Source organism: Tamandua tetradactyla, chromosome 4 (genome assembly GCF_023851605.1).
Source record: "Tamandua tetradactyla isolate mTamTet1 chromosome 4, mTamTet1.pri, whole genome shotgun sequence".
Classification (NCBI taxonomy): domain Eukaryota; kingdom Metazoa; phylum Chordata; class Mammalia; order Pilosa; family Myrmecophagidae; genus Tamandua; species Tamandua tetradactyla.
In genome coordinates this window covers 172,924,175-172,950,037 of record NC_135330.1, presented here as the reverse complement: position 1 = coordinate 172,950,037, position 25,863 = coordinate 172,924,175, and the positions used below count along the sequence as shown (strand labels likewise).

The window sequence follows — 25,863 nt, the reverse complement described above, 5'->3', positions numbered from 1 at the left end:
TGGAACTAAGTAGAAATTCCTGTACAGTGCTGAATAGGAGTGATAAGATGGGACATCTTTACCTTGCACCTGGTCCGTGGGGGGAGAGTGTCTGCTTTTTCACCATCAGCATGTCAATGTAATGTATTATATTAATTGATTTTCAAATTTTTAACTAGGCCTTGCATACTCAGAATACATTCCACTTGGTCATGTATATTATTATTTTATACATTGTTGAATGCAATAACTAATATTGTGTCTATAGTTTTCCTTTCTTATAACACCTTTGGTTTGGGCAAGGTTAGTCTCAAAGAATGAACTGGAAAGTGTTCCTTCTCTTCTGTTTTCTTGAAATCATGTAGAGAATTGGTATCATTTCTTCTTTAAATATCTTGTAGATTTCATCAGCTATGGACCTGTTGTTTAATATTTAAAAGTTCATCACTTGTTCATTCTTTGTATTCACTGGATATAGACCTTTAAGGATTATCTGTTTTTCCCTGTGTCAGTTTTTGTAGGTTCTGTCTTTCATGAAATTGTTTTATTTTATCAAAGTTATCAAATTTGTGGGCATAGAGTAGAAATAGAGTTAGTCATAATATTCCTTCATTATCATTTAAACTTCCATGTTCATCATGGAACTTCCATGTTTATCATTTGAACTTCCATGTTTATATGATAATGGAGTCAGTTGTGATGGCCTGTTTCATTTCTGATATGATAAATATATGTCTTCTCTCTTTATTTCTTGATTTGCCTGACAAGTGTTTAATCATTTCTATTGATTTTTTTAAAAATTAGCTTCTGGGTGCACTGATTTTCTCTATTAACTTCCTGTTTTCATGAATTATAGCTTTAATCTTTATTATTTCTTCATTTCTGCATACTTTAGGCTTAATTTGCTCTACTTTTATGAGTTTCCTAAGACAGAAACCCAAATTATTGACTTTAGATATTTGTTCTTTTCTAATATATGCATTGAATTCTATTAATTCTCCTCTAAGAACTGCTTTTGCTATATACCACAGATTTTAATAAGCTGTATTTTCATTTTCATTGGCTGAACATATTTTCAAATTTCTCGAGACTTCTTTTTTGATCCATGCATTATTTAGAATCATGCCATTTAATCTTCAAATTTGGGGGGAATTTTCTAGTTTTTGCATGTGTGTATTGTGTGTGTTTTATTGATTTCTAATTACTTCCATTCTAGCATGAGAACACACTTTGCATGATTTCTATTCCTTTAATTTGTCAAGGTGTGTTTTATGGCCAATGTGTGTTGTATCTTGATGAATGTCCAATGTGTGCTTAAGAAGAATGCATATTCTGTTGTTAGTGGTGTGAAATGGAGTCAGTTGATTAATGGTGCATCTAAGTTTGACTATTACTGATAGAGGAACACTGGAATGTCTAAGTAAAATAACAGAGATTTGTCTATTTTTTATAATTCTGTCAGTTTTCCCTCAAGTATTTTGACTCTCTTTTTAGGTAACCTACACATTCAGGTTTGTAAAAACTTCTTCCTTTATCATTATGTAATGCCCCTCTTTATCCCTGAAAATTTTTCTTGCTTGGAAATCTGCTTTGTCTGACATTAATAGTTATTCCATCTTTCTTTCTTTAGAACCAGCAGGCTGTATCATTCTTCATCTCTTTACTTTTAATCTAGCTATTTATATTTAAAGTGAGTTTCTTATATATGATATATATTTGGGTCTTGTTTTTTATCGACTCTCGTAGTCATTTTTTTTTTTTTTCTTTAACATGAGCAGGCATTGGAATGAAACCCGGGTTTCCGACATGGCAGGTGAGAACTCTGCCACTGAGCCACCATTCCCCATCTGGTCTTTGTGTTTTAATTAATGTATTTAGTTTACTCAAATTTCAATAATTCTTGATATAATTTAATTAATATCTAAAATACTTTTACCTGCTTTCTTATTGTTCCCTTCTTTCTTTCCTTCTTGCTTTCTCTCTTTCCTAATTTTTTATCTTCTCTGGTTTTAATTGACCATTTTATATAATTCCAATTTCTCTCCCCTCCTGCATATCATTTATACTTCTTTTTTTAAAAAAAACAATTTAGTGGGTGCTATGAAGTTTGCAATAAATATTTACAACTAATCTAAGTCGCTTTCCAAATAATACTTTACCATTTCATGGGCAGCACAGGTACCATCTGACAGAATATTTTCTATTCCTCCTTTCCATCTCTTTATAACATTGCTGTGATATATTTCACTCATCCATAAACTACAGAACACCCAGTATATTGTTGTTGTTGTGTTATTTTGAAAATAAACATAATTTATTTTACCTTCATTTATTCCTTGTCAAATGCTCTTCCTTTCTTTATGTAGAGCTGGTTTCCCCATCTATATCATTTTCCTTCTCTCTGAAGAACTTCATAACACTTCTTGCAAGGCAGTTCTAATGGAAACAAATTCTCTCAATTTTTTATTGAGAGAGTCTTTTCACTTTTGAAGAGTAATTTCACTGGATAGAGAATTCTAATGGGGCTGAGTCTTTTTCTTTGAAGACTTTCAATATATCATTGCACTCCTTTCTTTCTTGTATTATTTCTAAAAGAAGTCTGATATAATTTTTATTCTTCTCTGTAACTAAGGTGTTCCACCCCTACCACTACCCTAGCTTCATTTAAGATTTTAATTTTGTCTTAGTTTTATGGTATTTATCTTTCTTGGCGATCTTTGAGCTTTCTGTATCTGTGATTTGGTGTCTGTCAATAATTTTGGAAAATTCTCACCCATTATTATTTCAAATATTCTTTTCTTCAGTTTTCTACTTTTTGCCAGAGAACTTTCCAAATTAATTACAAAAAATAAACCTTAGATACCGGAAACTCAAGGAATACAAAACAAGATAAATACCAAAAATTTACACCAAAGCATAACACATTCAACCTAAAGAAAACCAAAACCAAAGATAAAATGTTGAAGGCAGCTACAGGAAAAAAATAGACCCCACCTAAAAAGAAATATAATTCTATATCTAGCAAGATTCTGTTTTGAAGAAGAGGAAGAGAGTAACACATTCCCAGATAAACAAAAGCTGAAGGAGTTCATCACCATTAGACGCCCAAAAAGTGATGCTAAAGATAGGTCTGCAGAACAAGAGGGAAAATAATATATAATAGACCAAAGTTGCATAAAGAAATAAAGACCTCCAGTAAGAGTAAAGACTAGGGTAAATATGCACCCGTATTATTGCATTTTTAGCTTGTAAGTCCACGTTTTACTACCTATAGGATCTAAAAGGCAAATGCATAAAATGTAATGAGAAATCAGTGGCTTTGGATTCAGATCATATAAACATGTAATATGTGACAAGAACTATATAACAATGGGGTGATCGAAGGCTATAGGAACATAAACTGTGTTTACTATTGAAGATAAATTGGGGTTTTGGTTTCCTAGCTGGTAAAACAAATGCAATGCAATTGGATGACTTAAAACAGGAACTTTTGTCTCAGGGTTTTGAAGCTAAGAAGAGACCAAAGTCAAGGCGTCATCAAGGCAATGCGTTCACCTACAAGACTGTGGAGTTCTTGGTCATTGGCTTTTCTGTCTGTCACATAGCTATACACACATGGTGGCATCCCCTGAGTTCTCTGTTCTGTTGACTTCCAGTTTTTTCCCCTAGCTTTTTCTCTCTTTTCACCTGAATTTCATTCTACTTATTGGGATTCCAGTAATTGGATTAAGAGCCATCCTAATTCTGATGGGCCACACTTAACTGAAGTAGCTTCATCAAAGGATTCTATGTACAATGGGTTTATATCTACAGTAATAAATTAAGTTTAAGAACATATTTCTCTGGGGTATATAGCTCCAATCCCTACCACAGTTGGTATCAAAGCAATCAAGATTATTACAAATTTAAGATGTTAAATTTAAGCCCCATAGTAATTACAAAGGAGATATCAGAGACCATACTTGCTCATAGAGAGAGAAATTGGCATAAAAATTTTGGAGGGGAGGGCAGAGGAAATGAGGACTAATGTAAAATAGGTGTAGAGTTTCTTTTGAGGGAGATGGGAAAGTTTTTGTCGCAGAAGTTGGTGAGGATAACACAGAATAGTAAATGTGATTAATCCTACTGAATGCTACACTTGGGGAGTGGTTGAGATGAGAAATTTTATGTTGTATATATGCTCTCACAATTTACAAAAAGAAAAAAAACAAAGAGGAACAAAATAGACAATGACAATTAAAGGCAATACATGATCCTGGACATGTACTCGGATTGAACAAGGAAGGAGAAAAGGCTCAAAAGACATTTTGGGCATGTATGAAAAAATGGAATATAGACCATACATTTATATCAATGTTAAATTTCTTGAACTTTATAACTGCACTTGAGGTTGATACGTAAGTGAATATCCTTGTTCTTAAGAAATGTGCATGAGAATATTGAAGGTTCAAGGAACATGATGTATACAAACAATACTCAAGTGTCCAGAGAATGGATTGATAAATACATGGACAGATAGATAAATAGATAGATGGTTAGATAGATAGAGGGATTGATAGAGTGATGAATAATTAGCTAAAATAATATGGAAAATGTGGCATATGTTAAAACTAGTAGATCTGGGTATCTGAGGGAAATAAGGAATGTGTTGGAGTTCTCATATGAGATTTTGCATTATTTTTGTAACTGTCTTGTAAGTTAGATGGCATTTTAAAATAATTTTTTTTTAAGATTACTTTCCTTCCTAAGTCCTCAAGACCATTTAAATTATTATCAAACAATTTTGGATATGGTTTCTGTGCATTTGTTTTCCTTTTGTGACGATTATGATACATTTTCCTTGACTCCTCAAGAAATATTAACTAAAGCTCAATATTGCATCTGTTAATTTTCTCAAGAGTTGGGATGGTGTTTACTAACCATGCTGAATTCATTTAGATAAGTTAGGTATGCCCATCTAATCAAATTATATTTTGCTTCACAAATTCAATCTTATTCACGTATTCAACCAATATTATTGAGTGCCTATTAAGTGTCAGATGTTAGGCTAAAAGAAGTAGCAAAATGATTCAGGTGTTACCTTATTCTCTTCACTGCTTGTTAACCTGCAGCTGTATTCTTCTCTTCTTCATTTTCTGTAGTTACTTTTTAAATACCCCAATTTAACTACCTCTCTCTCTCTTTAAGTATAGTCACATACACACTTACATACGCACACCACATATACATATATTCATACATAGATAAATAACTTTATTTTATATATCTTCTCTATACTTATTCTTTATAGAGAAAAGATATAATTTAACAAACAATGACAAGAGATTTTGGATCTGAGTCAACTGATTTATTTGATAATTATTCTTTACACAATTAAGAGAATCAAGTAGAATTTAAAAATACAAGAAATAAATTACCATGCTAAAAATCAAATATTGCTCTAAATCTACATGTACATCTGACTATGTCTGGCATGTCCTTGATTTACATATTTATTTACTCTAACAAAAAAATCCAAATGAATGTGTCTCATAATAAATATTGGCATATATAAAATGATATGTTCCTTAATTTCTTTACTAAGATCTATTTCATTCACTAAGATATTCTGAATCATAATATTCTGAATCAATTTGAATTTTGAAGTTCTAATAAAAACATATTTAATTAGTATGGCTCATCACAACAGTAGACTACTTTCAAGCAGTGAACATATAAGTTTCAGGAATATGACATATATTGCAATGAATATTCATTTAGGTGGAAACAATATTGAAACAGACATTTGCTGGGATAAGCTACTCCTATAGTATTATTTCCTTATTTAATGAAATCATCTGGAGACAAGGAAAAATTTCACAATGCTTTAGAGATACTCAAATGGGAAAGATAATGAAGTAAAGTTCTTCAAAACATGAATTAGAAAATTATTCATACTAATGGTAAAAGAATACCATAGGAAAATCACTTTATAACAACAGATAATAAAGAAACAAGACAATAAGACTCCTACAAGATAGAAAGAAAAAAAAGTCATCTCTACATTTACCCCAAGATTGAAAGTGTAGACCTATATTTCTTTCAAAACAGAAAATAATATTTATTGTTATATTTTCATAATTTAAGATAGAAAATGGGCACATGTCATTTTCAATAATCTAATTATAAAAAGAAACAGCGAAAGATTAGTCAATTAGGTAAAAAATAATAATAATTTTCCTGAGAGGCTGGAGCTAAGTAGAAGTTAAAAGTGGTTTGTAAAACACAAATGATTTCACGTGAGGACTCTGGAATTTGATTGGCTTTACACACAGTATATTAAAATTTCAAATATCTAGAAAAATATGCATTTTCTTTAATGATAGTAGATAAGAATATATGCTTTTTAATGACAGACATTTTACCAGCACATTTAATGTGATAGAAAATTTAAATGTATATTTCTAGAGAAGGAAGATTACAATTTGACACTTGAAATTTACATTGACTTTTTAAAATGGTGACTCTTAAATTCCTAGGAAAGGGATAGATTTTGGATTTCTCCCCGATCTTTAGAAAAACAAAAATGCTGACAGTAAAGACTTCTTTACTGGCTTCTTTCCCTCACAATGGCTTCTTTCCCTCACAATGTAGCCAAAAAATTCGGCATTATATAATGTATTGATCCCACTATTGCCACATGAAAGCAATTCATAAAAATATGTCACTACCAGGAGGATAGCTCTTGGTTCCTATGCTGAATATATGAGTTTTTAGTATTAGGTTATATCCAGCCTAGAAAGAAATCTCCCTTTGACACCATTGATGGAATGGGGGATTTTACAGCATCCCAATCCTGGTGCAAATGTTTTCTTTTTGTCACTGCTATAGCAGAATGAGCCTTCTCAGCAGATGGCAGTATGCTATAGACAACATTTCTCATGCCTCTTACCTGAGAAATAATAGGCATCATTGTTCTGCCAAGATGAATATATCACTGTTACTCATCATAATTATTTGATAGAATGTTGAAAGGAATACATGGGTCATGGAAATCGGGGTCCTCACAAGGCAAATCATTTGAAGAACTACAGAGTAAAGTAGGCTGGAAACAATGTCTTGTGATGTTTTTAAAATTTAAATCTAATAAACTAAAAATACAGTAGTAAAAGATTTTACTATATCTCAAAATGTTTGCATGATCTGATATTTGCTGCACTGCACCAACTTGCATCACACCTTAGTAAATCATTGAAGAAAATTTCCCAGTCCAAAAAATATCTATGCATAAATTCTCTCTGAATTCCATATTTTAAGGTTATTTCTAAGTAAGCTTTGGTGCATGGATCTTTTGTGGAGCACAGTGACTCTGTCTAGCAAACTACTAGTTGTTTAGTTAAATTTGTTATATAAAAAGAGTGAGTGTACTGAAGATGTAAGTGCCACATGAAATGTGTATGTCATTCCATGTATATTACAGAGTCCTCCTACTCTGTACTTTTACCCCTCATTGCACATACAACACTCAATTTCTTCAGGAGAAATAGGGGTCTAATGGAACTGCTAAGACTGGACTGAAGAGAATATTTGTCAGCAACATCCATTTTAAGAGATAATTCCACTTGCTCATTCCAGATCCAGATTTGCAGAGCTCATCATGATAATTATGCTAAAGCTTCAAGACTCCTCAGAGAGCACATTAGTAAACCAGGAGATTGTTCAATTGAAAATTTGATTCTGAAGGGTTCATCTTTTCCATCTAGTTGAGCAAAAGTTAGCCAGCTCTGTCATGATACTCATAGTCCACCCAAGATTGAAGTTCTGATTGATTTGCTTCTGCAATATCTGTGCTCCTGTTTGAAATATTACAATAAATAAAAATCTCTTGTTCAATATCATTTTCTTTCAACTAACTGAGAAAATACATTTTTAAGCATTATTTAGAGATAAGATCTAATGAATCCCTCCCTCCTCTCACCCTGCCTCTCTCTCTCTCTCTGGGCTCTACGTGTGAAAGTGTGAGTATGTGTGTGTATATATAAAATATGCATGCATATATATATATAGCACATTTAGCTTATATGTATGTATATACATAGCCCTTTTCTTCAAATTTTTTATGGAGGTAAGTAAGCATCAGATATTCTGCATATGACATCAAATAAAGTTTGGTATATATATCTTAGGAATTGTATCTGAAGAAAAGCATAAAATGATGCTCTTTCAAAGACCAAGTCTTTGAGTAAAAGATAAAATATTAAAGAAAGGTCACACGCTAGTGTGATAAGTAAGGAAATGGAACAACACGTAGTCTGGAGTGTTTGTGTCAATCACAGGCTAGGTGAGGAACTACTACTGTGCATGTTTCTGGAAAAGATGTCTGTACTGAAATGTTTTGTAAATGAGGATCTCATTGCCCAGAAATACACAGGGTTAAAAACACAGAGCACAGACTAGGTGGTGAAGAATGCTATGCACAAAATCAAAAGTTAGGTTAGAGTTCTAGAGTAGAAGGTGAATTTATGTGGCTAAGAGGGACTAGAGAAAGCTCTGAAGGAAAGAAAAATCATTTTCTGAGTTTCTGATAAAAATTATTTACTCCATCATGCGCCCCTGTTTACAGATAGCTAATTAATATCATAGGAAGCATTCCTACAATGAGAGCACAAAATTTATTTGTTACCTTTCCCTCTACTGTGTAAAGATTTTTCATTTCCAGTGCTGCAACCTGCTCGTTCACAATTACATAACACTGGGTCTCTGATAAATACAAAGGAATTACCCCTGTTATCAAATGGAAAGTATAATTTTCTGTCCAACATCAATATTATTCATATGCCTTCTCATAATAAAAAAATTAAAAAGACAAATACACAATTATAGATTCAAAAGGCTTAAACTGACTTTCAAATTGCATTTTCACAACGTTTTTTCTCCAGGCAAAGTTATGCATAAATCATGTAAGGAAATCACATATTTTTCTTTCTTCTTTGCAACCTTAAGCATAGCTCTGCCTTTCTGTAGTCATAAGAGAGTCTCTTTTATATTACTATGCAGTATTAGTTTTGTATTAGGTATGACTATATAAAAACTCTGAATTTTAAGTCTCTCCTTAATTAAAACAGAATATGAAAAATAAAACCATAGGCCAGTCTTAACTCTCTGTAAAAATTTCCATTAAAAGGGGCACATACTAATTTGATGATTTATAATAAAATCTGAAGTGAAGAAAGAAAAGTAAGAATTTCTTTATTTTGCCAGAATTTCAGTGACTATATGAACCTCACAGTTTAATGTTGAAAGATTACGTTTATGAAGTGTAAGTTTAGCTCCATTCCTGCTTTTAAGAAGAACCACATCCATTAGGAAATATGGATAAGGCAAATTAAAATGGAATATTTATCAGTAATTTATGAACAAGTTTTCCACGTAACTATTGTAATATATAACCTAAAAAAGTAAGATCTGCTATTATTTATATTTGTTTGATTCTTAAAGCGTAATTAATGCATACCCACAAAAGTTGCTCACTCCAATTTTATTTTTATATTTTAAAGTTACTCTTGTGCAAAGTATTTCCAAAAACCCCCCAAAATAGTTTCCCCTTTTGCTCACCACTCTATAACCACATATTGGAATATATATTTTCTGAACAGTTTTAAAATTCAAACATTTTACATTTTTCCTTTTAACTAATATTTTAATTACATGAGTGCTATATGAAAATTATCAAAATACGCCAACCTTAACAATCTCTTCAAGCTGTCTGATAAAATATGCACAGAAATAAAAGTTTGATTTTAATTTTTTTTCAAAAAGGTACAGCCTATTTTTACTAGATTAAAAGCGCTTTTAGTGCTATTTTATTTCAATTCATTTAAATTTTCTTAATTATACTTCTTAAGTGCAGTAGGGGGCACTCGTAGTGTAGCCTGCTGCCTTTCCCTTGAACCCAGAAACACAACTGTGCTCAGGACCAGTTATGTTAGCCTGAAGGAATAAAACCCAATCCCCTAGTCCCTAATTAAGGAACTGCCAATGCCGGGCTTTCCCTATTGTCTAAACATATATGAATATTAACTGGAGACACTAAGATTCTAGCGGATATATTTTACAACATCCAGCTCACATCCTGGTGTTATATTTGTTTCTGGTGGGAAGGTTGCTGGGTTCCTCCACTACAACAGCACATGGACACAAGAGAGGGGTGCTCTGCATAGAACATCTTCCTGCATCTGGCATCCATTGAGATGCAAAGGTTTTGGGTAACCAAACCCCACTAGTGAAGCTGACCTTGCTCTATCTCCTCTCTGTTTGAGTAAGATTTCTTTCCATCAAATCCTGTGTGAGTTGTGCTTTTGCTGGCAACCCCAACACCTGCATCAGAGCAGGCTGGCATGTCTTTTTGTCTCCTGACCTGCACAATGCTTTTCTTTCAGCCTGGGAAAATTAGCTCTACCTTGTGTTGGCCTTCTTGCAAATGTACTGTTTTCCTTATATGGTGCTGTGCTGGTTTGAAAGGAAGTATGCCCCCTAAAAATAGCCATGTTTTGATATAAATCCCATTTCATAAAGGTAGAATAATCCCTATTCAATACTGTATATTTGAAACGCTAATGAGATCATCTCCCTGGTTGATGTGATTTAGTCAAGAATGGTTGTTAAACTGGATTAGGGGATGATATGTCTCCACCCATTTGGGTGGGTCTTGACTGGTTTATTGGAGTCCTATAAAGGAGGAAATATTTTGGAGAATGAGAGATTCAGAGAGAGCAGAACGATGTAGCCATGAGATGCCAGCAACCTTTGGAGATGAAGAAGGAAAGTGCCTCACATGGAGCTTCATGAAACCAGAAGCCAGGAAAGAAAACTAGCAGATGACGCCGTATTCGCCTTGTGCCCTTCCAGCTGAGAGAGAAGCCCTGACTGTGTTTGCCATGTGCTGTCTCACTTGAGAGAGAAACCCTGAACTTCATCGGCCTTCTTGAACCAAGGTATCTTTCCCTGGATGCCTTTGATTGGACATTTCTATAGACTTGTTTTAATTGGGACATTTTCTTGGCCTTAGAACTGTAAACTAGCAACTCATTAAATTCCCCCTTTTAAACGCCATTCTGTTTCTGGTATATTGCATTCCGGCAGCTAACAAACTAGAACAGGTGCTTAGCTTATTCCTTAAATGTAAGTCCTCAAAGTTAGTTTTTTTGCCAAACATTTTAAAAGTTTTTTTTTTAATTACAATGTGTATCTCAAAACAATAAAAGTAGATTTTTATATGTTCCACAACTCAGATATTTTGCACATGAATCTCAACTGGTGAAGTTATCCGCTTCAAATTCTAATCTAAACCCTATTGCCCTGGTAAAGAGTATAAAATGGTACTGAATTAAAGCCTTTCTGAAGCTAACATCGACCACATTTTTTGTTTCCCTGATAGTGGACTTTTAGTTTTAGAATAACTTGGTGGGTTTTATTCTTCACAGAGCTAAACTGATTTTTCTCTAAATTTTTTGTGATTCTCTATAGTGCTTGTTAGTGATTGGTTTTCTTTAGAATCTGTCTTTAAATTAGCTCATACTGAACAAAATACCTTTTAAAGTTTACAGACTTGAGTTATCACAAGATCTGCTTTGCCTTTCACCTTGAAATAAACAAGTATGCATAACTCAATTAATGAAAATGAGTTATCTGATAATAATATCCACATCCTATTGACCTCCTTCTAAGCATAAAGATATTTCACGTGGCTGTGACAGTTCTAAAGATTTCACAACAGCTACGGTTAAAATGAAATTTTTAATTTGCATAATCAATTTTCCAATAATGTGCTTGAGGCCTTTGTTTACTGCTTAACTTGTTGAAATCCTTGTGTCTAGGATAGTAGAGAGTAAGGTAAGTGCTTTTGCTTGGATATGAGCACACTTTTTCTACTGTGACTTTACTGTGGGGGCTTGTGCCAATTTATCAAGAGCTGAACTTGGTTTGAAGTTTGTTGTTGCTAACATTACACTAAGTTAAACAGAGATTTCAAATTCCTTTTATGATCTTGTTTTTATGGTGTATAGTATTTTGCTAGCATGGTGGGGGTAGAAAGGGGTACATTGTCTGAGCTTTCAAGTAAGCCTTTGATGTAGGCAGACGCTGTAAACCTGTATCTTAGGGAAACGATCTTCACTAATGATCCCGCCCCTCCTCCAGATGTAATACTGGACTTAGCAGTTATTCCTGTCCCTCTTGGGCACTAAGTTGGCTGGCTGTCGTTTTGATTTTTCTTTTGTTTGTTGCCCCACCTCCTTCCCTTAGATGACGTAGGGCTCCATCAGTACCCACAGCCTACAGTTTTGTTGTCCTTTCCCCTTTAAATTAAAACTTTCGTTCCACTGCGGAGTGAATGTGTTCTGCTTTTGCTGTAACAATTTATCACAGACTTAGTAGCCTAAATAAACAAATTATTATCTTTCAGTTTTTTTGCATTATATCTGTATTATCTTCTCTAATCTCTCACAGAAGTCTGGCATCATGTCACTGGGGTGTTTACTCAATTATTGCATGCTGAAATCCAAAGAAATCAGCAAGATAGTTCTTTTTGGAGGTTCTGGGTATAAATCCCCTTCCACATACATTCTCATTACTGACAGAATTCAGATGCTTGTGATTGTAGGGCTGAGATCTGCCTTTCCTTGCTGGCTCTGAGCAAGTGTCTGCCCTAAACTCTTAGAAACTACCTGCATTCCCTGTCATGTGACTCCATTCATCTTTAAAGCCAGTGTGTCAAATCCTGCTAATGTGTGCCATCTCTCTGATGCCCCCTTAAACCACCACATAGAGCAAACATTCTGCATGCAAAAAGTTTGTGTAATTTGATCAGGCCCACCAGAATATCTCCTTATTTTATGGTCTGTGGTGCCATAAATCAGCTTAATGATAGAAATAAAATCCACTATATTCATAGTCCTGGGAAGTATTCAGAGCATGGACACTTGCAGAAAGGGAAATCTTGGGAACCCTCTTAAAACACTGCCTACTACAGGGAGATATAGGTGATAGGACCAGGTTCTTTCCTCCATCTAGGACTACAGGGGATGTTATATCAGGACTCTGTGTGATCTTCTATGTGAGCTTCTGGGTGTATGATAGCTCCTGGTGGGTTTACCCAAGAAAACACCTGGAAGAGGGTAGGAATTCCCCTGTGTCTGTGACCCACAGAAACTTCGCACTGTCACATCAGTCTGCAGTTCACCTTCAGAAATTTGTTATTGTAGCTGAATCTTCTCACCTGCTTATGTGGTATTCGAAAGTGTCTATCACAGGCCAACAAATGTTCCAGTCTTTTTTCTCCCTGCAGGCACCTGCCTCTCTCCCCAAATTGTGGGATAGTTGTTTGTCCTGAGACCTCACTACTCTGATGGATTCAAGGAAAGTTGTTAATTTGTGTGTTTTTTCCTATTATCTTGGTGTTATGATAAACATGATTATTATTCCAACATTCTATATCTCTGAACTGAATTTAGTGTTGTACACTGACTTTAAAATTTATACAAAAATTTTAAAATGCTTATGTAGTCAAGTGTATTACTCTATTCTTTTATGGTCTGCTTTTTATATTACTATGTTTCTCAGAAGGGCTTTCTCTTGGATAAATATTGATGGGTGAGTTCTCTTATTTTATTTTTCTTCTTAATGTTTACATAAGTATACAGAACTAAATACTAACTTAAAAGAATTTGATGACATTTGTGTTTTATTTTTTAGACCTGCTATCCAGTTAAACTTTCAATATCTTTCTAATCACAGCTTGGCTTGCTTCCTGTCTGTTAGCAACCCATTTCATACATGTAAGATAAGATTGTGCTGTACTCATAGAGGTCTGCTACTATTTCCCAAATAAATTTATTTTATCTCCATTCTGGTACTAAAGCTTATGCATGTTTCATTCTGTGAATTATTTTCCTTCGTCTCTTGCCCAATTCGTGTCCATACATCTTCTTGTTACCTAGTTCTCAGTTCAAAGAATTCATCCCTAGACTATCTATATGTTATTGTTTTTCAACATGCTTGTACTTTTCTTTCCCTTCCTATATCCCCACTCTTGTTATTACTCTCTTATCTATACAGCAGGGTAAAGAACGCTGATGGCATTTAGGAATCTACTTTCTAGTGTTAGCACATTTATTATGTGATGTTGAGCGTGTACTTTGATATTCTCAAAATTCAGTTGTCTCATCTACTAGATAAACACGTTAAAGAAGATAATCTCTAAATCTGTGGCCCATGTTCAAAATTCTACGTTGCCAAGCAGATTTTAGCCTTCTAAAAAGTAGGTCCACTATATTTTGCTTTCTTCATTTGTTTATTTGCTTGCTTATTTTTCCCACAGTGCCTAACACATAGAATAAAAATAGCTTCAATTGAATGAATACTTGTGGAAAAAACTGATTACACTGAGTCTTACTAGGAATGACTTAATCTGATATAATCTATATTGACTGCATTTTTATACTGCATCTCCCATGGTCACAAAACAAGTATGGACTCTCTGAGCTCTGAAAACATTCAAGGAAGTTCAGACACACAAGTCTGTTATGCAGCAAGAAAGCAGGATGCTGGAATATGAACCCAGGTTGCACTGTCTCCAACGCAAGTGAAGTTTTGTAGCAAGATGCTAATGTAGAAACTAGCTTCATGTTATTTCATTAAAACATCTCTAATATCCTCAAGAACAGCTGAAATCAAAGATGGAAAAAAAAGGTCCCAGCCGATCCTTCAACCGTGACTAGACTCACCAGAAAGCAAAAACAAATCAGTAAGGAAGGGGGAGGTGAAAAGAAGAAAAAACAGAGATATGAATCCTCCTCAAATCAAGGTTTTATTGTAGTTGGAGATTATTTTTTTTTCTTCAAAAATATCAGCAGATAAGGAAGAAGATTTCAGCATGCGATTTCAGTCAACGTTATTTGATGTCCAAATTGAAACACAAAGGAAAGCTCACGCAATCAAATTATGGCTTACAACTCTCTTGTGTTCTTTTCCTTCATCCTCCGGTTTATTTGTTGTTTTTTTTTTCCGTATTGAATTCAGACGTGGCCCATGGCTTTGGCCAAATGCTGTATGGATAAAAAGTTCTTTGTAGAATGAGTGAGGGGCACCATTTCTAGGCGATCTTCCATTAGACATGCCTCAAGCTCGCAGGACAGTTGAAGACAGATGGGACTGTCAGGCTACAGTAAGCCATACATTAATCCATCCTCCCACTGCAGTGACAGTTAACTTTGCTTGATGGGCAGTAGGAAAGAACAGTGATGTAAGTGTGTGTGCTGCCTGGCTTTTTCATTTTTTACACTCTTGGCTAATACCTTCGGAAATGATGAGAAAAAGTCTACTAAAAATCCATTTCAGAGCGAAACATGCTCTATTCCACAGGCAGTTAATGTTATTTCACTCAATGACATTTCCTTAGGCTTCAACATTGTTTTTTAATTCTACCAAATATTCAATAGATTCATTTTTCATCTACCTAGCCTGGGATTTTCTCCCCATGAATCTAATATGTTTCAACCTATAAGTCACATAAGAACCTCAAAGGCAAATAGACTTATTTTGTTTTATTGCTTATGATATATTCTTTTGCTGTGCTCTACCTTTAATCATACTTATATGAATTCTAATGTGAAGTCAAATGCCATAGTTTCAGTTGAATCATATACTACAGATCATTTTATGGAAGGGCCATTGATTTGATTTAACTTTTCCACTTTTGCGCAATCAAATTCTATTTTTCTAAGATTTGTCATATATTTAAAAATATAAACATTTATTTTATAATAAATATCAAATAATGAGTATTGCCTGTAGCAATAAGCAGTTTGCAAAGTTTGCAATCACTTTGGTATACTCATATTTCTATATAAAAGGCCACCTATGAATATTTAATATATCAATCATAGCAATAATTAAAGTCTTGAACATGCCTCTCTATGATGGAAAACTTTTATCAGAAAATTTTAAAATTTAAATTTAAATATTAAATTTTAAAAACTTAAAAATAAATATTATCAAAGTAAAACTGTTTGTTAAATCAAGAATGAGTTTTGGAACTAGGTTCACATGCCATGCAGATTTGATTGATTTTTCTATTTTCCCCCATTTAAGGCATTAGCTCCTTTTGCTATTTATGATATAGAAATCCAGGGCATTACCCTAAATATAGACTGGTTCGAGTCATGTGAATATTTCACTATGGCCAGGAAGGTGGAATCACAGGACTGACAGTCCTGGGTTTTTTAAGTCCTGCCAATGGTGAGAGGCCTTATCAATTTCTCCTAGGTAAACAGATCAAACACAATTATTGTAAAATGAAGGAGTTGCTATAAAAGCAGAGACAGATAGAAACTTCATTGTCTAATTCTTCCTGGAATCCTTTTGGGATTTTTAATAAAATTGCATTGAACTTAAAATAGATTTGAGAATAATTAGCACTTTCCAAGTATTAATTCTCTTCATTTAGAAATGTGAATATTGCACATTTATGTAGTTCTTATTTTATGTCCTTAAATAAAATTTTATAATTTCCATTATGTACTCCTAACTTTCTCATTAAGCATTACCATATATTTGTGTCCATTTCCACTTATAATCACTTTTGGAAGTTCTAAATGTATTATTTTGGAGATAATTATTCCACACCCAGACTCCTAATTAGCTTTAATATTTATTTATTTAAGTCTCTGTTTACATCTCATGTTTGGCATATTAAAATATAGAGAAACATAAAAAAGAAAATACTAATATATTGCCAGCACCTAGACACCACCATCATTTATATTAATTTATTTACCATGAATGTCTATTATATAACTGTTTCATTGCTCCTTCTCATCAAGTGTTCTCTGTGGTCCAGCAGTATTGGTTGGGATCCAAGTTTTGTTTTTTTTTTCTCCTATTCTGTTTACCTCCCTGCTGGTTTAGCTTGAAAGGTAGAATTCAGATTTTCAATCCTGTAGGACGTGACTATATGAACTTCAGCATTTGTGATATATTCATCACAATGGCCTACAACTCTATTCCCTCCCTTCTCCCATATTAGTGTGAACTGAAATTTATTTACAATTTGTATAAACAAGTTAAATTGCTGGGTTTTGTTTATTGTAAGTATCATTGCTTACAGCAGCATTTCTTAACCATAGCATTACAGCCATTTGGGATAGGACAATACCTCTTTGTTCAAAAATGTCCCATGTATTCAAAGTACTAAATGCTAATAGCAGCCCTCTATCATCTTGACACAAAGGGTTTTAAAAATGCCATCTCAGGGAATTTTTGCTGCCCCCACTGATAATTCTGATATGAATTAAGTTATTGATAGTTATCAATATAATTTACTATTATCTTTTATTACTGTTTCTTTGCCATTCTATCCTTCCTTCTAAGATCAATTTTCTTCTTCCTTGAATTAAAATGATAGTAGTTTTTCAAGTGAGAGTGTGTAGTGTAAAGCTACTGAGACTTTATTGGCCGTAATGCCTTTATTTCCCCTTCACTCTTTAGTTGAGTATCAGAGTAGATGTTCAAAGTTTTATTTCCCTCTGCCTTTGAATGCTTCAGTCCACTGTCTTCACAGATCCTACATTGCCAACAAGAAATTTGATGCCAACTCAATCTTGTTACTTTTTAAGTAATCTGCTCTTCCTTCTGATATCACTTTAGATTTTTCTATTATCTATCCTTGCACTTTGGAGTTTTACTGTTATATGTATATGTGCATTTTTATTTTTGTATATTCTGCAGAATACATACTGAGAATTTTCAATATAAAAATTTAAATTTCTTTTTTCGGAATCCCTAGCAGGCACTATTTCTTCTGGGGTTTCCTTCAGAACACCTATTAGACAAATGATGGAACTTCTGGTCTGTCCATTGTGTTTTAGCTTTGCTTTTATACTTTACTCCATATTCATTTTTATGCTGTGTTCTAGAAAATTATTCTTTATTCAATATTCTATTCACCAATGTACTACTTTATTGTGCCTAGTATGGTAGTCAAGATATTTAAAAATGTATTTCATTTCAAAAATTACACTTTTTCTTACTTAAGTCTCTACATCTTATTTTCTTACTTCATCTTGTTTTGACACATCTGCTTGTCCATGAATAATAACACGAGTTATTATTTTTTGTTTGCTGCATTAATCTCACCAGTAATTAAAAAATACTTCTTTTAAAATCTTCTTTATTTTGATGTATTATTTGTTAATCCTTAGGAGAGTATTCTTTGTTTAATTGTCTCCAGTGAGGTTGATAATCCTAACAATTCCACCCCACCCCTACCCCCAATTATCATAGCAATCCATAGCAATCTTATAGTTTGGATAGGTTGAGTTAAATATGTGCTTCAGAAAATTTTGGTTCCAAACCAAATAAACCTTTCTTCCTTTGGTCTCAAAAGATTATGTGTGTTCTAAAACATAGACATTGTCTTCCTTACCTCTGTGTTCTGAATTACTTTGTTTTTTTTTGTTTGTTTTTTTTGTTTTTGTTTTGCATGGGCAGGCACTGGGAATCGAACTCAGGTCTCTGCCATGGCATGTGAGACCTCTGCCACTGCACCAACATTCCCCGCCCCATTCTGAATAACTTTAATCCCAACATGATGGGCTCTGTTCTTATCTCTAAATATCAGGTTTTATATATATCAAGTTCTATATTACATAAGTATATATAACAGACTCTCAAAATCCAGAAATTATAATTACCACTCTGGACTAAATGTGTCTGCTATAAAAGTTTACAATCTAGGCCCCTTTTCTCTTGTAAGCATTTTCTAAAGGTGATTAGACGATTGTTGTTATTTTGTTTCTGGCTTATTGTGCCTCACCAAATGTCCCACACGTTCATTCACATCATTACTTGCCTCACGACTTTATTCCTTTTTTGTAGTACCACAACATTCATTCATAAGTATTCACCATTGTTCACCAATCTACTTCTCAGTCAGTGCATCCTGGAGCCACCTGCATTCATCAGAGATCATGCATAGTGCCCAAAGTCCACAGTCCATCAACACTCTCAATTTTAGATAATTTTGTTGTTCCCAAGAGAGAGATAACCAATGCACACACCCTCTCCAAATAGGAAATCTAAATCTCCCCTTAATTCTTGTTCTTCCTCCCATTATTTATCCCTGGTGTTGCTGTGATACTAATGAGGGTTTCCTTTTAAACATAGCCCACAGTATGCAATAGCAGTTCTCCCTCTTGCCCTGGACTTAATGAATCATACCTTTGAAGTAGTTCTTGCAAGAAATAATGTATATTTCAAGTGTTAATCAGTGGGACACATAGATCTATACAACCCTTTTCAGTCTTGTTCATCTTCAATACGGTAACGTTACTTATAAACCCACTAGAGAAGTGCATTCACTTCTATCTATTCCTTTACATTGGAATTCAACCTCATTAGCTAACCTTTCACTAGCTTCTATGTATCTCTGAGTCCCCTGTATTCTGTATTATAAGCCTCTGATATTACCTTTACCATGGTCATAAAAGTGGAATCATACAGTATCTGTCCTTTTGTGTCTGGCTCATTTCATTCAGCATTATGTTCTCAAGCCTCATCCATCTTGTCATGTGCATCAGGACATCATTTCACCTTACTGCTGCATAATATTCCATTGTATGTTAATGGAATTTTGTTAATTCACCCATCAGTTGATGGGCATTTGGTTTGTTTCCATCTTTTGATGACTATGAATAATGCTGTTAAAAACATCAGTGTGAAAATGTTGGCTTGTGTCATTGCTTTCAGCTCCTCTGGGAATATGCCAAGTAGTTCTATTGCTGGGTCATAGGGCAACTCAATATTTAGTTTTCTAAGGGACCACCAGTCTTTCATAGTGGCTGCATTCCCACCAGCAATGCATAAGTGTCCTAATTTCTCCACATACTCTTCAACATTTATAATTTCCTGTTTGTTTAATAGTAGCTGTTCTTATAGGGGTGAGGTGGTATTTCATTGTGCCTCACCAAATGTCCCACACGTTCATTCACATCATTACTTTATATATTACATTACATTACATTATAAGGGATTTGCATTTCCCTTATAGCCAATGAAAATGAACATCTTTTTGTGCTTTTGAGTCATCTGTATTTGCTCTTCAGAAAAATGCCTATTCATATCTTTAGCCCATCTTATAACTGGGTTGTTTGTTCTTCTATTGTTGAACTGTATGATTTCTTTGCATATACAGGATATCAAATCTGTGTCTGATATATAATTTCCAAATAATTTTTCCCATTATGTTGGTTGCCTCTTCACATTATTTTTAACATGGGCTGGCACCAGGAATCAAACCTGGGTCTCAGGCATGGCAGGCAGGAACTCTGCCACTGAGCCACCATGTTCAGGCCGCCTCTTCACCTTTTTGACAAAGTCTTCTGAGGTGCTAAATGTTTGATATTGAGGAGTTACCATTTGTGTATTTTTTTTTCTTTTGTGCTTGTGCTTTTGGTATAAAGTTTAGGAAGCTACCTCCTATTCCTAGGCCTTGAGGAGGTTTACCTATATTTTCTTCTAGAAGCCTTATGGTGCTAGGTCTTATATTTAGGTGTTTGATCCACTTTGAATTCATTTTTGTGTACATGGTGTAAGAGGGATCCTCTTTCATTCTTTTGGCTATTGATACAGAGTTCTTCCATGCCCATTTATCGAAAAGACTATTTTGTCCCAGTTTAGAGGATTTGGGGCCTTGCAAAAATCAGTTGGTCTATTTCTTGGTGATCTATTTCTGCACTCTTGATTAGATTCCATTGGTCAGTGCTTCTCTCTTTGTGCCAGTACCATGTTGTTTTGACCACTGTGGCTTTACAATAGCTTTTAAAGTCAAAGACTGTTAATCCTCCCACTTCATTCTTTTTTAGCCTCCTTTTAGCTATTTGAGTTCTCTTTCCCTTCAAGATGAATTTGGTAACTAGCTTTTCCAAATTTTCAAAGTAAGTTGTTGGAATTTTTATTGGTGCTGTGTTGAATCTGTTGATCAATTTGGGTAGAATTGACATCTTAACTATATTTAGCCTTCCTCTCCATGAGCAGGGAATGTCTTTCCACCTATTTAGATCTTTTAGCAATGTTTAGTAATGTTATATAGTTTTCAATGTTTAGTAATGTTATGCAGTTTTCTGTGTACAAGTCCTTTAGCTCCCTATTTAAGTTCATGCCTAAGTACTTATTTCTTTTAGTTGCTATTTTGAATGGACTTTTTTCCTTAACTGACTCCTCAGTTTCTATGCTTTTGTATAGAAACATTACTGACTTTTGCACATTAATTTTATATCCTGCCACCTTGCTGACTTTATTAACTCAAGTAATTTTCTTGTAGATTTCTCAGGACCTCTCAAGTACAGTATCACGCCATCTGCAAATCATGAAACTTTAACTTCTTCCTTTCCAATTTGGACACTGTTTATTTCTTTGTCCTATTATTGCTCTAGCTAGAACTTCCAGCACAATGTTGAATAATAGTTCTGACAGGTAGGCATCATTATCTCATCTCATTCCTGATCTTATGGGGAAAGCTTTCAGACTCTCCCCATTGAGTATGATGCTGGCTATCAGGTTTTCATATAATCACTTATATGATTATATGAAATCCTGGTAAAACCCCATTCGGTTGTGGTGTATCATTCTTTTAATGTGTCATTGAATTCAGTTTGCTAATATTATGTTGAGAATGTTTGCATCTATTTTCATTAGGGAAATTGGACTGTAATTTTCCTTTCTGATAGCATCCTTACCCCATTTTGGTATAAAACTGATATTAGCTTCAAAAAAATGAGTTAGGTAGAGTTCCTTTTTCCCCAATATTCTGGAAAAGTTTGAGCAGGATTGGTGTTGGTTCTTTTTGGAATGTTTGACAAAATTCCCCTGTGAAACCATCTGGCCCTGAGATTTTCTTTGCAGGGAGATTTTTTGCTATGGGACTACGTGATTATTGGGGCACATCTTCAACCTTCTAATAGTTTACAACTCCACTTTGGCCTTCATTTCCCACTTGCCCAGAGCTTCAGGGTCAGCCAGAGGTGAGAGATCAGGGCCCTTTCAAATTTCGTCTGGGCAACCGCGTATATGCATTGCTTTCTTGATTCAGAGAAATGTGTTACTGCATTTGAAAGCGCTCTATAAGCATCACATTGCCAGATTTTTCTTTCAAGTTTCTGGTCAGCCTCTCTTTTTCCCTAAAATGTCACCATGGCCTCAGGAAGCTGTGTTAAAATTTGCTGCTAAAAATACATGGCTGTTTGCTCTGTGTAAGTTCTATTAGGTCAAAAAGACAAACCATGTAAACTTTGCTTTTATACAAAGCTGGCAGATGGGTCAAATAGTGACAATTCTCTGGGGATATCCATTCTGCTGCCTCCTCCCATGTCTCCTAGGCTTCTAGTTTTCTCTGCTGGTATGGTTCTGAAGCTATGCCTTTCAGGGCTTCAGAAGATTTGGAAGAAGAGAATGGAAATAGGACATATTAAAACACCATAAATCTTGCTGTTTTCCCTGATATTCAGCTCTTTTACTTGAAAAAAAAGTTCCTCAAATTGTTGTGAGCCTTTGGTTAATTTCCAGAATTCTGTCAGAGTGTATTTTAACTTGTTTTTGTTTTTGCCAGTGATTTTGCTGCTCCTATGGAGTTCAGATTTCCAGATGCCCTTATTCCACCATTCTGAAACTGCTTCCCCATTACATTTGATTTTAATATTTTCTGAGATTTTTATATTTTCCTAGTAAAGGAGGAGATTTCAGTAAAAACTACAACTATTACAGTGATCTTTCATTCTAATAAAACACATCAAATTAAAAGAAGTTTTGCTTTTTTATAAATATTTATGCATTTTTTTCTCTTGTATCATTTGCCTCTTTGTAATTTTATGGCAATGCATTCAAAACATTATCTACACTATTGTTCTTTCAGTAATAGACTCCTTTATGTTAAAGAACTTTTTCCCTTCTTCTTCAAGAATATTTTAGAAATGTATTCAATTATTTTTCCTGATCTACTGACATATTAATATAATTGTAATGTGCTTATTTAATACTTCATATTAATAGATTTTCTAATGTTGAGCTATTCTGTCATTCTTGAAGAATTATCTTGATAGTGGTATATAACTGATTGGCTTACATTTTTTTCAAGAATGTTTCATCCAAAATGATAAGAAAAAGTGCCTATAGTTTCACTGTGGTTTTATCTTTATCAAATTTAAATAAAACCTCGAATTTGTGCCATCTTTATTAAATAAATATGTTATTATATATTAGACTGAAGTTAATAGGAGTTACGATAGATGATTAGCAAAAACTTAATGAAACATGTTGATAGAAATAACTGTAAGAGAACTGTAGAGTCCATCTACAGTGCATAGGCTCAATTGTTCAGGAAAGACAGATGTTCTTGAATTTTTCTGGAAGGATGTAAAGTCCCTTTTCCTTAAGACAATTGAGTTTTCTAAAAGGATTGAGCTACCTGAGCATTTTGGCCCCAAGAAAACTCATATGGATGAGAAATAACTTTCTCTTTGGTTCAAGATGTTGGATGACCCAATTTCCAACAGAAATCTTCTTCAAATCAGTTTCTTTTAGGCTTTATAGTGTGAAGTATGATAATGTAGCCAATAAGCCTTCAGAAAATGATGAGCTTCTAAACAACTTACTGATAATGGGAGTAGAATATTGACATGGCAAAGAAAAGACAGCCTGGAGTTTGAATAGCATGGTAACTAATGAACAGGATCTGAATGTATTTCTTCTGGCCAAAGGAGCTAGCAAAGAAGTGATTGCAAGCATCATATCAAGATATCCACAAGCCATTACACTCACATCTGAAAGTCTTTCAAAACGATGAGATCTGTGGAGAAAGATTACATCAGATCTGACATTGTAAATATTTTGGAACGTTCTCCAGAATCCTGTTTTCTGTCCAATAACAATCTAAACTTAGAGAATAATATAAAATTCTTCTGCTCAGCTGGATTGACCTATAAATTCCTTTGTCTTTAGTTAACCAATGCACTACATACCTTCTCCAACAATACTGATGTGAATAAACAGATGGTTAACTTTTGCAAAACATCTGTTTGTCCTTGGGCCACAATGATCCCAGAGATTTGGTCAGGAAGATAATTTTTAAAAACGCTTTCATTTTAATTCAAAGCACCAAATGGGTGAAAGCTAACATTGATTTTTTGCAATTAACTTTCAACTTGGACAATGAGGAACTGCTTGCTCTGATATGTAGTCCAGGAACTGAAATCCTAGACCTTTCCTATGACTATGCCAAAAGAAACTACACAAATATCAAAGAGAAGTTGTTTTCTCCTGATAGTGCTGAACATGAGGTACAGAAGTTTGTTTTAAACTATCCAGACGTGATCTTCTTGGCAGAGAAAAAGTTTAATAATAAAATAGACTGTTTTATACAAGAAAAATCATCATTTCACAAATAATTGAAGATCCTTGGGTTCTGGATTCAAGCATAAGTACTTTTAACAGTGGACTCAAAGAACTGATAGATGCTGGCTATAATTTGAGTACATCCAACATTACTCTTGGAGTCAAAAACAATATGAAGCGAAATTGAAAAAGTTAAATGGATAGAATATTATGGGGAATTAAAAATGTCTTATAATGTAATGATATCATTTCATGTTGAATTTGGGCCTTTCAAAAGGGTAAGTCCTATTTCTCAACTACATACATACATATATATATATGTATCTATCTATCTATCTATCTATCTATCTATATATATATATATATATATATATATATATATGTAAAATAATCATTTGGGCATTTTATTTTATAGATTTATAGCAACTTATGGTCAGTATGCCCAAGTATATTCCTCTCAGCTACTTTTACTCTAGTTTGAGTTAATGTAACATCTTATTTTATAATACACACTATAGCTTTTGTGGGAATGGTAGTTCCTGACTGACTGACAAGGCGAAATAGTATATGGGAAGATAGAAAGCTTCTGTGGTTTCTGTTCAGATTCAAATAGTTGACAGATTCATTTGGGTAGTTGTATTTCCTTTCATGGTAGTGAATGTTAACCTATTCTTTTTATTCTCATGTATCTAATTATGATTCATCTTTAGAACAGGACGCCAGTACAAATCTAAAGGGAATTTCATCTCAAATTCTATATTCTATTTAAAGCATTACTGTCTTTTTGTTGTTGCTGTTTGCTTAGTTTATTATGGACATGTTTTTATTTATTTAAAGACAAGGACAACTGTGGTAGGAAAAATAATGTGTCTTTCCTGCCCCAAAGAACCCAACCTCCTAATTCCCAGAACCGATGAATATGTTCTATTACACGGCGAAAGGGACTTTGCGGATGTGATTAAATTAAGGGCCTTGAGATACAGAGATTATCCTGGAATATCTGGGTGGGCCCAAGGTAATCATAAGCATCCTTAAAAATGGAAGAGGGAGGCAAACAGGAGGTCAGAGTGATATAACATAGAAAAGACCCAACCTGCCATGAGCCATGGAATGTAAGCAGTCTCTAGGCAAGGTAAAGGTAAGGAAATGGAGTCTCACTCAAACCTTCAGAAAGGAACATAGGCTTGCTGATACCTTGATTTTAACTCAGTGAGACACTGGGATCTGCAGAATTGTAAGATAATTTGTGTTGTTTTAAGCCACCAAGCTTGTAATAATTTGTTATATCAGCAAATAGATAACTAATGCAGCAACAAAATAAATGATTATTTGTACTGTAGTTAAAAAAAAGTTATAGAATGCCATCCTTTTTAAATATATATATATATATTTATTGAGAAATCTTCACATACATATAGTACATCCATAGTATATAATCAGTGGCTCACAATATCTTCGCATTGT

The 25,863-nt window shown here is 34.0% G+C and overlaps 1 pseudogene; it reads left to right on the top strand.

Moving 5' to 3' along the window:
* The first annotated feature begins 1,785 nt into the window (after positions 1–1,785).
* On the top strand, positions 1,786–24,603 carry LOC143680571 (transcription termination factor 1, mitochondrial pseudogene; annotated as a pseudogene).
* Positions 24,604–25,863: the final 1,260 nt, after the last annotated feature.